The following is an 8,951-nucleotide window of genomic DNA, read 5'->3' as shown; positions in this document are numbered from 1 at the left end:
CATACACCGCTTCTCATATGGCAATTTCGGTCAAATAAAAACATTATGGTGTGTTGTCATCCACCTCATTCACTGGATTTGGCACCGTGTGACTTCTGGCTCTTGGCCAAAGTCCAAATGACCATGAAAGGTAAACATTTTGAATATCGATTCAGGACATTGAGGCAGCCACAACAGTGCAACAAAAGACACTCATGAAAGAGGACTTCCAAAACTACTTCAGAAAGTGGAAAGAATGATGGGATGTGCTTGAAGTGAGACTCTCTCTTTTTGAGGGGGATTAAAGACAATGTGTTTTTTTACTATAATATTTTTTTTATTTAAACATTCACTGTATTTTGGCCACAACTGATAATCAATAAAATTAATTAAAGAAGACTTCCAGTCAAGATGGAAGTGTAGGAAAATACTGTACTTTCATTTTTCTCATGACCACATCAGAACTAAACTACAGAACAACCATCATTGAGAACCACTTGAAGTCCAGCTGAAGAGAAGACCTACAACTAAGGACATAAAGAAGCCACACTGAAACTGGTAGGAGGGGCAGAGGTGCTGAATGGGCTGGTCCAACACCCACATATGGCAGTTAAAAATTGGGAGGAATATCTCTGCTGCAGATGTCCCCACTGAGGAACAAGGGGTTCCAGCCCCACACCAGGCTCCCCAGCCCTGGGTATCAGTGCAGGGAAGAGAATTTCCCATGATTTCTGGCTGTGAAAAACAGCGGAGATTGTAGCTGAGTGAGGTGAAGGGCTGCTGGATTCTCAGGTGTTCCTCTTAAAGGGCCTGTGCTCATGGACTCACTCATTCTGAGCTCCAACACTAGGGTTGCAGCTCAAAAAGCATCAGGCACATAAGGAGAGGAACTAAATTGTGGGCTTATCCAAGCCCCTTCCAGGGGCTTTTCCATACAAATGGCCTGTCTTGACCCATGCTTCAGACTTTCCTAAAATCGCTCAAAGGTTAACAGATGCTAAACAAGTAGTATCTGGCCTTGGAATGCCCCAGACCTCTTGCTAAGCAGCCTCAAGCCTGACACTAGTGGCAGTCAGCCTTGGTTCAAGCTTGGCCTCTCACAGTCACCTCCGAGTCCAGTACAAGTGGCAGATCACTTTTTATTTCATCCCAGGTGGTCCTGGGCAGGGTACAGGTAGTGGTTGACCTTGGCCTATACCAGAGACCCTCCCAAGAGGCCCCAGAACTAACACACAAGATGGCCAGCTTCAGACCACACCACAGCATCACCCAACCACCTCCACAAATGACCAAAGGGTGAACTCAGCAGGCACCAGAGCTCCAATGAAGTGCATCCTGCTCCATGGAGTAAGCCAGTGGAGTACATGGAGCCATGGAGTACAACAGTTTTTCCACTGTACTCAGTGGCAGTCCTCACAGCCACTCAGCCTGAAGGCTAATCCCTCACTTGTAGTGCCAACTGCAATCAAGAGTCAACTACAATAGAAGGGCACACACAACCCACACAAGTGACATACCTGGAGCACCTGGCTCAAGTGACTAGGGAGAGTGTGCCATCGAGCCCCACAGGATACCTATTACATAAGGCCACTCTACCAATAGCAAGTGACATAGAAGCTATATCTACCATGTTTCCCTGAAAATAAGACCTAGCCAGACAATCAGCTTTAATACATCTTTTGGAGCAAAAATTAATATAAGATGATATTGTCTTAATATAATATAATACTGGGTCACATATTAATTTTTGCTCCAAATGACATATTAGAGCTAGGTCTTATTTTGGGGGAAACACGATAATAGATAGAAACAAACACAAGGAGGTAGCCAAAATAAGGAGACAAAAAATATGTCCCAAATGAAAGAAGTGAACAAAACTCCAGAAAAAAGAACTAAACAAAAGAGAGACCAACAATCTACCAGATACAGAGATCAAAACACTGGGTATAGGATGCTCAATGAACTCAGTGTAAACTTTAACAAAGAAATAGGAAATATAAAAGTGAAGGTGGAAAACACAAAAAGAACCAGTCAGAATTAAAAAAAATATATACAATAATGGAAATGAAGATTGAATTAGAGGGAATCAACAGTAGATTAGATGAAACATAAGATTGAATCATAAGATTTGGAATATAAGATAGCAAAAAATGCCCAATTAGAACAGCAAAAGTAAAATGAATCCAAAAAAATGAAGACTTTTTTTTTTTTAGTTAAAGTTTATTGGGGTGACAATTGTTAGTAAAGTTACATAGATTTCAGGTGTACAATTCTGTATTACATCATCTATGAATTCCATTGTGTGTTCACCACCCAGTGTCAGTTCTCCTAAAAATGAAGATATTCAAGGGGCCTCTGGGACATTAACAAGTGTACTGACATTTGTGTTATAGAGGTACCAGAAAGAGAGGAGAGAGAGGAAAAAATTGAAAACCTCTTTGAAGAAATGACAGGAAACTTTCTTAACCTGGTGAAAAAAATAGACATACAAGTCCAGGAAGTGCAGAGAATCACAAGCATGATGAACCCAAAGAGGCTTTTACCAGGATACATCATAACTAAAATGCCAAATGTTAAAGGCAAAGAAAGAATCTTAAGAGCAACAAAAGAAAAGCAGTTAGTTACCTACAACGGATCTCCCATAAGATTGTCACATGATTTCTCACCAGAAACTTTGCAGGCTCAAAGGGAATGAAATATCCAAAGTGATGAAAATCCAGGACCTACAACCAAGATTACTCTACTCAGCAAGGCTATCAATTGAATCAAAGGGCAGATAAAGAGATTCCCAGAGAAGAAAAAGCTGAAGGAGTTAATCACCACCAAACCAGTATTATAAGAAATGTTAAAGAAGAAATGTATGTCTTGTGTATGTCTTTAAGAAGAAGAAGAAAGACAAAAATATGAATAATAAAATGGCAATAGCTACATACTATCAATAATTATGTTACATGTAAATGGATTAAATGGTCCCATCAAAAGACATGGTGTAGAAGAATGGATAAAAAAACAAGACCTATGCATATGCCAACTACAAGAGACCCACTTCAAATTGAAAGACACACACAGAATTGATATAAAGAGATGAGAAAAAATATTTCATGGAAATGGAAATGAAAAACAAAGATGGGTTAGCAAGACTTGTATCAGACAAAATAAATTTTAGAACAAAGGCTATAACAAAGACAAAGAAGGGTGCACCAATTCCACTTCAGGATATTTATCTGAAGAAACCCAAAATACTAATTTATAATATATAAACTCATATATAATATATAATATATAAACTCAAAATACTAATTTTGGGTTTATATATAAACACACATGGGTCAAAAAATAAATCTCAAAAGAATTTTTAAAATATTAACTCTAAATGAAAATGAAAAGACTAAACAAAATTTGTGGGATGCAGCAAAAACAGTATTTGAAGAGAAATTTATAACATTGAATGCATATATTAGAAAAAGAAAAAATGTCTAAATTTAATAATCAAACTTTCCACCTGAGGAAAACAGAAAAAGAAGAATGAATTCAATCTAAAGTAAGTAGTAGTAAAGAAATAATAAAATTTAAAGCACAAATCAGTGAAATTAAGAACAGAAAATCCATAGAAAAAAATCAGTTAAACCAAAGCCCGTAAAGAATAATAAAATTAATAAACTTCTTGCCAAGCTAAGTAAAACAAAAAAATGAGCACATAAATTACTAATATCAGAAATGAAGGAAGGAGCACCACTACAGATCCCATAGACATTAAAAGGATAATAAAAGAATACTATGAAAACTCTCTATGCCTGCAAATTTTGTAACCTGGATGAAATGGACCAATTCCTTGAAAGACACAATCAGTCAAAACTCACACAAGACACAAGAAATAGACAACCTGAATAGGCTTATGTCTATTAAGCAAATTAAATCAATAATTAATCACCTTCAAAAAGAAAACACACAAGGCCCAGATTGGCTCACAGATAAATACTATTAAGTATTTAAGAAAGAAATTATACCAATATTCTGCAATTTTTTCCAGATGGTAACAGCGGAGAAAACAGTTCCTAACTCATTCTATGAGGCCAGAATTGCCCTAATACCAAAATTAGATAAAAGCAATACAAGGAATAAGACTGTGAACCAATATATCTTATAAACATAGATGTAAAAATCGTCAACAACTCAGTAACAAAAAGAAGAACAACCCAATTAAAAAAATGGGGAAAGGACTTGAATAGACATTTCTCAAAATAAGATATGCAAATAGGCAAAAAAAACACATGTTCAACATCATTAATCATTAGAGAAATTCAAATTAAAACCACAATCAATGAGATACCACTTTGAACACACTAGGATGCCTATAATTTAAAAGAAAATAAAAAAAATATTAGTGAGGATGTGGAAAAATTGGATCACTTGTACATTGATGGTAGGAATGTATATGGTTCAGCTGGTATGGGAAACAGTTTGGCAAGTCCTCAAAATGTTAAACAGAATTTCCATAAAACCCAGTAATTCCATTCTTAGGTATACACAAAAAAATTGAAACACACGAGCCCAGGAAGAGCAGAGAGTTCCAACCAAGATGAACTCAAACAGGTCCACACCAAGACACATAGTTAAAATGGCAAAGGTTAACGAAAAAGAGAGAACCCTAAAAGCAGCAAGAGAAAGACAGAGGGTATCAAATGATTTTTCTACAGAAACTTTGCAGGTCAGAAGGGAGTGGCAGGAGGTATTTAAAGTGGTGAAAAACAAATCTACAGCCTAGATTGCTTTATCCGGTAAGGCTAGCATTTAAAATTGAAGGAGAGATAAAGAACTTCCCAGAAAAGAAAAAGCTAAAGGAATTCATTACTACCAAGCCAGTAATGCAGGAAATGTTAAAAGGGCTTCTGTATACAGAAGAAAGATGAAAACAATCTAACTAAGAAACACCAAAAATACAAATAACAAAATGGCAATAACTATGTACTTATCAATAATCACTTTAAATGTAAATAGATTAAATGCTCCAATCAAGAGACATAGGGTGGCTGAGTGGATAAGAAAGCAAGACCCTTGCATATGCTGTGTACAAGAGACTCACCTCAGATCAAAAGACACACACAGGCTGAAAGTGAAGGGTTGGAGTAAGATATTTCATGCAAATGGAAATGAGAAAAAATCTGGAGTAACAATATTTATATCCAACAAAATAGACTTTAAAATGAAGAACATATTAAAAGACAAAGATGAGCACTACATAATAATAAAGGGATCGATCCAACAAGAGAACATAACCCCAGTAAACATCTATGCACCCAACATAGGAGCACCTAAATATATCAAACAGATATTGATAAACATAAAGACAGAGATCAACAGTAACACTATCATAGTAGGGGACTTTAACACACCACTGACAATGAGGGACAGGTCCACCAGATGGAAAATAAATATGGAAAGAGTGGCGTTAAATGACACATTGGACCATTTGGATTTAATAAATATTTTTAGAGCATTTCACCCCAAAGCTGCAGAATACACATTCTTCTCTAGCACACATGGAACATTTTCCAAGAAAGACCACATTTTAGGCCACAAAACAAGTCTCAATAAATTTAAGAAAATTAAAATTATATCAAGTGTCTTCTCTGACCACAGTGCTATGACACTAGAAATAAATTACAAGAAAAAAACTGGAAGACACACAAATACATGGAGGCTGAATAACATGTTACTAAATAATGAATGGGTCAAGCAGGAGATCCAGGAAGAAATCAAAAGATATCTAGAGACAAACGAAAATGACAACAAAACAACCCAAAAATCTGTGGGAGGCAGCGAAAGTAGTCCTAAGAGGGAAATTTGTAGCAATGCAGGCCTACCTAAAGAAACAAGAAAAATCACTAATCAAGAGTTTATCTTCACATTTAAGAGATCTAAAAAAAGAAAAGCAAAATAAGCCCAAAGGGAGTACAAGGAAGGAGATAATAAAGACCAGAGTAGAAATAAATGAAATATAGACAAAAAGAAAAACAATTAAAAAGATGGGGAGAAGGGGAAAAAATGGCGGCGTGAGGTGAGCCTCTGTAGCGCTCCCCTGGAATTTACAACGAATCGGACAACAATAACCCCACAAAGGACTCCTTGCAGAGCAGACAGGCAAGACAAAGAGGCCCACTACTGACTTCCCCTAAAGGTGGGTGAACCGCAAGAGTGGGGAAGAGGGAGAGGAGAAGTGTGGAGACGGAGCTGCGCGTGTGCAGGACACAGACCTAGCTCAGTGCTCCGAGCCCGCTGCTCCCGGAACTACCGCAGCTGCTGGAGAGGGAAGAACTCGGACTGCTAGGGCTGCGCTTACGGCCCACAGGGCTGAGGGGGCAGCATATAACATGGCTGAACCCAAAGCTCACCACAGACCTCGAAGCAAAGACTGAGGGGAAGAGGGCTGAAATCGGTGGTATAAGGCCTCACTGCGGAGCGGAGAACGGAAGCCATAGGCACGAAGACTAGCCGTCCCCACCCTACACTACCACATCTCACCACGCCCACACCTGCACGGTGCTAGAAGCGATAAAGTAGCAGTATCAGATCAAAGCACAGAATATTTGCTGCTCTGAGAACTGTGGACCACAGACACAGATTCGCAGCTCAACTAGTTCCGGCAAAGGGGAGGGAGCTGTGGAAGCAGGACTGGCTGTGGTGGTGGTCGCCACCATTGCTCTGGGCCACCTCTCACAACTCACCCCGCCCCTGGCCCCACCTATCTGGGCGGATCCCTGCAAAAGTAAACAGAACTGCTGAAACATACCGCTCTGAAACTGGTGCAGAAAGAGCTTTGGAACTCCAAAAGCTCTTCGCATACCTATCAACCTGTTGCAGAAGCCACTCCTGTAGATGTCTAGGAAGAGAAATAGTAAATCAGTGATTGCCATGAATAACCAAGACAACAAGATAGCTCAGAAAGAAAGTGAAAAGTCTCCAGAAATGGAACTTAGAGATATGGAAATATGTGATTTAAATGACAGAGAATTCAAGATTGCAATTCTGAAAAAACTGAACGAGATGCAAGAAAACACAGAAAGGCAATTTAATGAACTCAGAAACACAATCAAAGAACACCATGAGCATTTTACAAAAGAGATTGAAATTTTGAAAAAGAACCAAATAGAATTTCTGGAGATTAAGAACTCAATAGAAGAAATTAACAATAAAATATCCAGCTTAGGTAGTAGAGTTGACCAGATGGAGGAAAGAATCAGTGACATCGAAGATAGGAACCTGGAATTTACACAGATGGAAGAAGAAAGAGACTTGAGACTGAAAAGAAATGAAAAAACTCTACAAGAACTTTCTGACTCCATCAGAAAGAGCAATATAAGAATAATGGGCATACCAGAAGGAGAAGAAAGAGAGAGAGAACAGAGAATATATTCAAACAAATCATCGATGAGAACTTCCCAAACTTGTAGAAAGAACTGGATCCTCGAATCCAAGAAGCAAATAGAACACCTAATTACCTCAATCCCAACAGGCCTTCAACAAGACACATTGTACTGAAGCTGTCTGAAATCAATGACAAAGAGAATCCTCAAGGCAGCCAGGGAAAAGAAGACGATAACTTACAAAGGAAAGCCCATTAGATCATCATCAGATTTTTCAGCAGAAACTCTACAAGCTAGGAGGGAATGGAAACAAATATTCAAACTATTGAAAGAGAGAAATTATGAGCCAAGAATAATATATCCAGCAAAGTTCTCCTTTAGATATGAAGGAGGAATAAAGACCTTTCCAGATATCCAGAAGCTGAGGGAATTTTCTAATACACGACCTGCACTACAAGAAATACTAAAGGAGGCTATTAGACCACCATCCACAGGGACAACTTGTGGCAACCAAAACATAAAAAGGGGGAGAGTAAAGGCCTGAACCGGAATATGGGAATGGAGAAAGTAAGTGTGCTGAAGAAAATGGAACACTCTAAATATCAAACTATCTTTTACATAAACTTAAGGGTAACCACTCAAAAAACATCCAGAACTGAAATATATACTGTAATAAAAGAAGAAACAGAGGGAAACATCATAGAATACTACCACACAGAAATAATAGACAACAGCAAAAAGGCAAAGAAACAATGGAGACACAGCCTTACCAGAAAACTAAAGATAGAATGACAGGAAATCCTCACATATCAATAATCACCCTAAATGTAAATGGACTGAACTCACCAATAAAGAGACACAGAGTAGCAGATTGGATCAAAAAACTAAACCCAACCATATGCTGTCTCCAAGAGACACATCTCAGCTACAAGGACAAGCATAGACTCAAAGTGAAAGGGTGGAAATTGACACTCCAAGAAAATGGTACCCAGAGAAAATCAGGTGTAGCCATAACGATTTCCGATGAAACAGACTTCAGGGTGAAAAAGATAACAAGAGACAAAGATGGACGTTTCATAATGGTAAAGGGGACTATACAACAAGAAGACATAACAGTCATCAATATTTATGCCCCCAATCAGGGAGCACCAAAATATACCAAGCAACTACTAACAGAACTAAAGGCAGAAATTCACCAATACGCAATTATACCAGGGGACTTAAATACATCATTGACAGCTATGGATAGATCATCCAAACAGAAGATAAATAACGAAATAGCAGCCCTAAATGACACATTAGATGAAATAGACATAATTGACATACATAGAGCACTTCATCCTAAAACATCAGACTATACATTCTTTTCTAGTGTACATGGAACATTCTCAAGGATAGACCATATATTGGGACATAAAATCAGCCTCAGCAAATTTAAGAAGAATTGAAATCATACCAAGCATATTCTCTGATAACAAGGCTTTGAAATTGGATATCAACCGCAAAAAAAAAAAAGCAGGAAAAAACACAAATACATGGAGATTAAACAACACACTTTTAAAGAACGACTAGGTCAAAGAAGAAATTAGAGGAGAGATCAAAAGATAC

This window comes from Rhinolophus hipposideros (assembly GCF_964194185.1).
Source record: "Rhinolophus hipposideros genome assembly, chromosome: 15".
Classification (NCBI taxonomy): domain Eukaryota; kingdom Metazoa; phylum Chordata; class Mammalia; order Chiroptera; family Rhinolophidae; genus Rhinolophus; species Rhinolophus hipposideros.
The sequence above is the reverse complement of the archived record's forward strand: the minus strand, read 5'-3'. Positions refer to the sequence as shown.